The sequence below is a fragment of the Nicotiana tomentosiformis genome, chromosome 9, assembly GCF_000390325.3.
Source record: "Nicotiana tomentosiformis chromosome 9, ASM39032v3, whole genome shotgun sequence".
Taxonomy (NCBI): Eukaryota; Viridiplantae; Streptophyta; class Magnoliopsida; order Solanales; family Solanaceae; genus Nicotiana; species Nicotiana tomentosiformis.
In genome coordinates, this window is record NC_090820.1 from 12,753,960 (window position 1) to 12,762,546 (window position 8,587).

The 8,587-nt window shown below is 38.4% G+C and overlaps 1 long non-coding RNA gene across 1 annotated transcript; it reads right to left on the minus strand.

The window, feature by feature from the left end:
* Positions 1-3,670: 3,670 nt before the first annotated feature.
* Positions 3,671-5,896, minus strand: LOC104092774 (uncharacterized). Its single transcript, XR_001968576.3, has 2 exons — positions 4,025-5,896; positions 3,671-3,880 (listed from the first exon to the last, which is right to left on the minus strand). It is a non-coding gene; the product is annotated as an uncharacterized lncRNA (long non-coding RNA).
* Positions 5,897-8,587: the final 2,691 nt, after the last annotated feature.

The window sequence follows — 8,587 nt, forward strand, 5'->3', positions numbered from 1 at the left end:
GTCGATCAAGTTTGATATTTTGTGAATTTGAACCCGGAATGGAGTTTTGATTATTCCATTAGCTCCGTTGGGTGATTTCGGACTTAGGAGCGCGTCCGGATTGTGATTCGGAGGTCCGTAGTTGAATTTGGCTCGAAATGACGAAAGTTGAATTTTTGAAAAGTTTGACCGGGAGTGGACTTTTTGATATCGGATTCGGATTGTGATTCCGGGAATTGGAATAGGTTCGTTGTGTTATTTGGGACTTGTGCGCAAAATTTGAAGTCATTCCGGATTGATTTGCTATGTTTCGGCACGAGTTATTGAATTTAAAAGTTCAAAGTTCATAGATTTCGATTCGAGGTGTGATTCATCATTTTGATATTGTTATGTGTGTTTTGAGGCCTCGAGTAGGTACGTATTGTGTTATGGAACTTGTTGGTATATTCAGACGGGGTCCCGAGTGGCTCGGGTGAGTTTAGGATGAGGTTCGGATCATTTCATTGCATTTTGGATTTTTGCTAAGATTTCTGGTTCTGGTGTTTCCGCATCTGCGGAAGAGTGGGCGCAGATGCGAGTCCGCAGATGCGGATAATTGGCCGCAAAAGCGTAGTAGGCTTGGCTGGAGGTCATCGCAGATGTAGAGGAGGAGTCGCACCTGCGAGTGCGCAGAAGCGGAAATTGTTCTGCAGGTGCGGGGTTCGCTGGGCAAGGCTATTTTCGCAGAAGCGAAGTTTTTACCGCAGAAGCGGTGGTCGCAGATGCGACGAATTAACTGCAAATGCGAAATCGCTGGGGCAGAAGCTGTATTATCGAGGGCTTTGGTTATTTCTTCATTCTGGGATCTATGGAGCTCGGATTGAGGCGATTCTTGAGGCAATTTTTACCATATTAATTGGGGCAAGTATTCGCTACTCGTTTTGGGGTATATTTCATCAATCTTACCTTCGTTTTTGGTAATTTGATTGTGAATTTTATAGAGAAAATTGGGGGTTTTGGCTTAAAGTTTCATAATATGAATTTTTGAGTTTTGAACATCGAATTGGGGGCGGATTTGAGTGAAACTAGTATGGTTGGACTCGCAATTGAATGGGTTGTTGAATTTTGTAAATTTTGTCGAGTTTCGAGGTGCGGGCCCGGGTTGACATTTTTGCCGATTTTGGGCTTTTGATTCAAGATTTGATCTTTTCGATCCGGGATTGGTTCCTTTAGCATTGTTTGATGTATTTGAGTTATTTTTGGTTAGTTTTTGAGCCGTTCGGAGGTTGGAACGCGCGGTATGGCATTTTGGAGCATTGCTTGGCTTGCTCGGTGTTGGAATTAGCTTGTTTGGGGTAAGTAACTCTTCTAATCTTAGTGTTGAGGGTATAAAATCCCTAAATACATGTATATATTATTGATATTGAGGTGACGCACATGTGGGTGTGCACCATATGAATTAAGACTCTATTGTTCCCATGGCACTATATAGTGGTCCTACTTTGTTGGTATACGTGTTTTCACTATGTGATAAAGTACTAAAGCTCTCAATCATGCTAAATATCATGTTTAGGCATTATGCCGATACTGTTTGGACCCATAGTGGTCGTCTCTTACTGTCATCTCACTAATTTCATTGATATTTCATACTCAGTCATATCCATGCATTCATACCATATCTCAGTCTCAGATATTATATATTGACACATCATATCATTATTGTCGGGCTAGTTTCATGATATTGTGAGCCCGTGAGTGAGACTGGATAGATTGATGACTGAGTGAGGCCGAGGGCCTGAGTGAGAGTGACATTTTGGGATCGGGCTGCACGCCGCAACATATTATATTGATTATATTTTTATATGGATCGGGTTGCACGCCGCAACGAGCTTTCGGGCTATATATATATATATATATATATATATATATATATATATATATATATATATATATATTATTGGATCGGGTTGCACGCCGCAATAATATTGGATCGGGCTGCACGCCGCAGCATTATAGCGCTTAAGCTGAAGGAGCTCCTCCGGAGTCTGCACACCCCCAGTGAGCGCAATCGACTATATATATGTGGATTGGGTTAAACGCAGCAACGGGCCTTATGGTCATATATGGATTGGGTTGCACGCCGCAGTAGATATTGTACAACGCTGAGTGATTGAGTGTGCTGAGCATTGAGCATAGTGAGAGAGAATGCGAGACAGTGAGATTGAGTACTCTGAGAGTGTTAGTACATGAGCTCATCATTGAGATACATTGCATTTGACATGCGGACTTGAGATACATGCATAGAGATGCATTTTCTTCTGCTACCCGATTTTGGGAACATTTATGATTTTACCTATATATTGACATGTAGGCATAGAGAAGTATTTTTCTCATACTATCTGAAAATGAAACATCTTACTATTTGTTGAAAGGAGTTTTAGGAAAAACCACAGTTTTCAAACTTACTCGTACTTTGACTTTTTCGGTAAAAGATTTGGGTTTTCACTGAGATACTTGAAAAGAAATGCCTATTTTATTTTGGAATTGCGAACGAACTGAGCCTTTTATTTTCGAGATACTCTTTTGTTATTGTACTATGCTGTTATGAACTGTGGTGGAATATTGGTATTGTACCTGACCTTTTTGTTAGCTCGTCACTACTTTCAACCTAAGGTTAGGTTTGTTACTTATTGAGTACATGGGGTCGATTGTACTCATACTACACTTCTGCACCTTGCATGCAGATATTGACTGTTGATGTTGCTGTGTTCGATGGGAGTTGGATTGAAGATGTACATGCGTCCCGGTTGTAGCTGCCTCTTGTTCGTGGTAGCCTTAGATCTATAAAACTCTGTTTATATACTTTTCAAATAGACTATGTATTTATTTTATTTTCGCTTTGTAAACTCTATTCTTAGAAGCTCATGATTTGTACTACCAGTTCTTGGAGAAATATATTAGTTTTATATATCTTCTTTTAATTAATTGCCTTATTAATTTCATTGGAATTGGATGGTTGATAATTGGCTTACCTAGAGGGTTGGGTTAGGTGCCATTACGACCACTATTAGAAATACAGACTTTTTTCACGGAAGAATCGGTAGAAAATCTGTGTGAAATTTTAATATTCCCACAACATTCCCAGGGGAGACGCTTAGCGGGAATATGGCTGGTGGAAAAATAGTTTCCCAGGATATTTGTGGGTAAGTCCCAGAGAGTTTTCCACTAAGGGTTTCACGAGAACTTGGTGGGGTCACATAGTATATTTTCCCACAAATGTCGTTGAAAAAGTAAGATAATATAATAATTTATTTTTATTAGGTTTCCCACCGAATCTATGGGAAGTATTAAAAATAATTTAGATATTTTTTTATTTTACATATGGAAGCATGTATTATTTTTTTATTTTACACATCAACTCAAATAATTTGTGAAGAAAAACCTGTAAATATATAGCACCAACCCATATAAAGAAACAGATGAGATAAATAGACCAAACTAACAAGAATAAACCAAGCCAATATTATCTTTTAACAAATTCATTATTTCTAAGACGAAACAAATAAAGACTTAGGTTTAATTAGACTATACATGCACAAGGAAACAACAATAAGTTTTTTACTACTTTTTCATTAATTCAAAATTTAACATTATACTAATTGGAAATAACGTAATAAAACATACAAGCTAACAACAAAAATTTGCACCATAATCATAAAATCAAGAACTATACTTAGTAAAATAATATCTCATTACAAACTCCTTAAATTAAAACACATAAATAAAGTAAAATTTATCTAACACAAAGTCCAATCGAAATACATGAATATTGATTTTAACAAAAGAATAAAAGTATGTTGCTTCCCCAAATGCTAGTGCGTCTAATAACTTCACTCTTGAATCAATTTTCATCTTCATGTACCTGTAAAAAAGAATTTTTTTAAAATCATTTTAGTACTTATTTTTTGATCAAATGAATTAGAAAATATATATTTTAAACGTTAATAATAAATTAAATATTAATAAAACAATGAAAAGAGAAATAAGTACTAATTGAGATACTTACTCCAATTCTTCTTTGGCTACAACCACAAGAATTCAGACCAAGAGATATAAAATTCTGAGTAGTTAACTTCTCAAAAATTAAAGAAGAGTAGATAAAAAATTTCATACCCATACAGTAAAATTAAAAATAAATAGGAACATACTAATACATACACGTCATATACCACCCGGAGACATCCAAATTTGTAATTCCTTGAATACATATTGAAAGTAAAGTAGATTATATACCTTGTCTTAAGAAGTCTATCATCCCATATTTGATCTTCTATGGTATTAAATCATCAATTTCTTTTTGGAGAAGACACATACACACAAGAAGAGAGAGAGAGAGAGCGGAGTGGGGGGGATATAGCAGATTTTACTTGGGCAGGGATTAGATTGGGGGATGAAGTGCATATAATAAGATATGAGGAGGAGAAATAGCGGAAAACTAAGTATAGGCGACAATCAAAAAAGGGATTTGGGGAAAAAAGAGGGGGAAACTTGTCGCTACTTTTTCGTGAAACTTTGAATAATAATAAAACTTTTCTACTACTTCCGTGGGATATATTTGTGGGAAAACTTTTTCATAAAGCACAAAAATTCAAAATTCAAAATTTTTTGTTCATACGGGAATGTGTGGGAATATTTAAAAATATTTTTTTTAATTTTCCCACTGTTTTTCCTGAAAAATATTTTTAGTTTTATATAATTATTTTTTTAATAACTTTTCCTACCAAATCAGAGGGAACTAAATTACGCACATTTTGGTGCAAAAAACGATCCCACAGATAGTTAATGGGAAACGCTATTGTTTATTTGTGAAAAAGAAACTTCACTTTTCCTATTGAATTTCGGTGGGAATTGCCACTAATAATTTTTCTGTGAAACATTTCCGTGGGAAAATGCTGTATTTCTATTAGTGGACTAGTAGATTTGGGGTCGTGACAAGTTGATATCAGAGTTCTAGGTTCATAGGTTCTACAAGTCATGAGCAAGTGTCTAGTAGAGTCTTGCGGATCGGTATGATAACGTCCATACCTATCTTCAAGAGGCTACAAGACATTTAGGATATACTTCCCATCTTTCTTTCCTTATCGTACGACATTAATTCAGCTTGAAGCGTAACTCTTTGAATTCCTTCCACGCATTCATATACGCATGTGAGCACTCGGTATCGGCTGTGCACCGATGGCTTGTGATTCCATGGTTGAGGTACGAGATGTGATTTTGGCGTGTTAATGATGGGCCAATCTGGAGGACTTGAGGCCGGGTTTTGGCGGTGGCTTGAGCACGGAGGTTTCGGTTAAGTGAGCACGTATTTTTGGGACTTATATGTCCGGTGGTGTCCCTGTTAGAAGAATTTGTGATTGGATGACTATGGGTGAGTATGACGAGACTGTGAAATGTGTTCAGATTGTTCGAATGTGACGAGAAGAGTTTACTTGAGATGTAGCAAGGACTATAGGGTGTTTGATTTCTGTCTTAATTTGGCGTATGGTCTCGAGTTATGGGTGTGTTGAGGAATCTCTCATGTTGTTTAGTTGTGGAGTGAAGTAGATTTTCATGTCTTGTTGATAAGTTCAGAATCAAGAAGGTTAAGTGATTGCGTAGTAGTCGTGACTGTGGAAGGGTATAGAGAGATGTCAGTTTGAGGCAGAGCAGGCGGGTTATCTCGTGCGAGGTGTCCTGAGGTTGTGTGGTCCTTTTGATGTTTTGTAGAGAGTTCTCTTTTGAATGATATATGTTGCAATTTGAGTTTGGAGCGCTTGTGGAAGTTGGCTTGACTATTACAAGGGTGAATGCAAGATTTGCAGACGATTTGAGGTATTATATGGTTTGTGTTACATGGGCTTGCGAAGGATTTAGTTGAATTTCAGTGTGGGATTTTGGCAGTAATAGAGTATGGGTATCGTGATGTTATCAACTGTTTTGTTCTATGGCTTTGAGCCAAGTGGGGGAGCCTGCTATCGACGAGTTGATTGCACGGTTATGTGTTGTATTGGTTTCGGTTCGAGGTATACTTATGAATCAGTTATGACTTGCAGGGGTTGAGATTGAGGATGATTCGAGTAAGGGGATTTCTGGATACGGGTTGTATTACACTCTATGGGTATATGGGAATTATGGAATGATTGAGTGGTTAGTCGCGAAAGATGTAGTGTACAAAGAGTAGGAATTTGCTCGGTTGCTTAGGAGTATGGGTTACTCCCTTGGGTGTGGGTGTGTTAACGGGGCACAAGTCGTTCGGTCCGTTTGGCCGGTTTAATTGAGGTTTGAGTAGAGTGGATGATTCTCGAGAATGGTTCTAATGGATTCAAGATTTATACGTAGCAATTTAAAATTTTTAAGATGTGTATATGGCTAGAAACTGAGAGTTACATTGGATGGTGTCGAGACTTGCGGTAATTCTATATGACTATGGATTCTACATTTTAGTATAAGAAAAAGGGAAGGGGAACAATTTTAAATTCACATAAGGTCTTTCGGAGTGGATGTCTCGGTTGCGATGCTTTTGGGGTACTTAAAAGGGAATTCGGCAGCTTATGAGCCTTAGGGCGTTGTGGTTTTATACTAGAGTCTCTTGTGTGGTGAATTTTGTTTAAGGGTCGTGGTGTTCCAGCAAGGAGAAGTATCAGTTTGAAGGAAATTTGGAAGGGACTTGGAGAAATAGGACATCATGGTAGTAGGTTGGGTTAGCACAGTAATGGGTATGATCGGTTCTTTGGGTATTTATGACGTGGCTAGTCTCTACAGGTGTTTCGTGGCAATGCCCTTGGGTTTTAACAACCTATGTGGCTGGGTTGAGTTAGAGAGATTCGATTTTGATAGCTTGGTTATGTGAAAATGGATTTCAAAGAGTTCTCAATGGTTTTTACCACAGTTCGAGGAGTATATTTCCTACCGACGTGAGGAATATATTGCGTATTGGGATTTTCTACGGGATGAGATCAAATAGAAGGTTTCTGACTGATCGGGTATGTATTCTGCTTGGGACTCAGAGTTGATTATGAGATTCTTGTACTCTTCACAAGATAGCATGGTAGATACAGTGTTGTGTGGGATTGATATTTGCATGTGCAAGGTCACATGTCATTTTGGAAGGGAAGGGCATAGATTCATAGGCAGCATGGACGGATTCAGATGACTAGGCAAATGATATTACTAATCGGTATGGCCTAATGAGAGTATACATTTCGGAAGGGGCAATGTGTTTTGATTTATGGGCACTTCATTGGTATTACGGCACTCTCCTGGTTGATCAACTGCTGATATTCAAATTTTTCTATGTAGCACGGAAGAATTTTAGAAGTATTCCTCGTGGGATGATCGTGTATGAGAGATGTGTTAGACATTCTGGCGGTGGAATTAGGATCAGACATGGTGATTCGTGTGTTCTATGGATTTGTAGAATGGGAGTTCTCAAGAGCAGGTTATTTCATGGTTGTGGACTGTGAAGTCATGGCCGAAGCTAGCTAGACGATAGCATGTGTTATGATTCAGTCACTGTGGGATTTCAGAAGGTTATTTATCCATGTGTGGGTGTCCGGGGTTGATTTGGGGGTCCATTGGTAGGCCCAATTAGGGTGTGTATTCTACACCGAGTCGGATTAGTTGGCTCCATACTGCTATTATTGAGGGATGTGCCATTTGGTTGTTGTTGAGCTTATTTATGTTCCGATATGTTCGGTGAGTTACTTTTCTATGCTACGAGGGGTTGTGATTTGTTGGTTTTAGGCACACATGGTGCGGTTCTATTGTGATCTTATAGCGGAATTTGAGCGAGATGAGTAGTTGGATATTGCATGATTGAGGGCGTATTGGTTATGTTCTTTCGGGTTTTGTGTGGCATTGTGTCATCTGCTTCTCCGTGGTTATGGTAATGCACTTTGGGTACTTGATGTCGAATTTCGCGTGGCTATTAATTTTGAGCATGGTGGCTCGAGGTGTCTTATATGGGCCAGTGTTTGGATAGGGTCGCACATTGCGGAGTAGTTATGTTGAGACATGATCCTTCATGTTAGATTAGTGTGTTTTGGTTCTATGGTGTGTGATTGGTTCTTAGCATTGCATCGGGGTGGTACCCGTCGATCTTGCAGGACAGTTCTCTTATTTGAGTCATTTTCGTGATTAGTACATCTGGAATGTTGCTTATTGGTGAACGGAATATATGGGTTATGGCTTTAGATAGTATTGGTGTGGCATGTCAGTAGAGTAGCTGGTATTTGATGAGATGAGGTCATTGTACCTAGAATGGATACTATCGGAATTGATGTCAGTATAGTTGGAAGGATAATATCAAAAGTCGGCTTAGAAATTTTGCTATAGTTCTTGTCAAAGGAGATGGAGTACCATGACTTGTTGATCTGATAAAGGGTTATGGGTTCTGCATGTTTCTTTCATCATTAGCAGTGTACGAAGGTTTAGAACGAGGCTTTGTTTGATATGAGGTTGTTATCGGTATTGGGTTGATTTGAGCAGCTACTATGATTAGAAATCTTTGCTTCGAGCGTTTGAGCTATGTGGTATTTGAGTATTTGAGTTATGGTTATGGCTTTTGGTACAACTTGTTTAGACTTATACA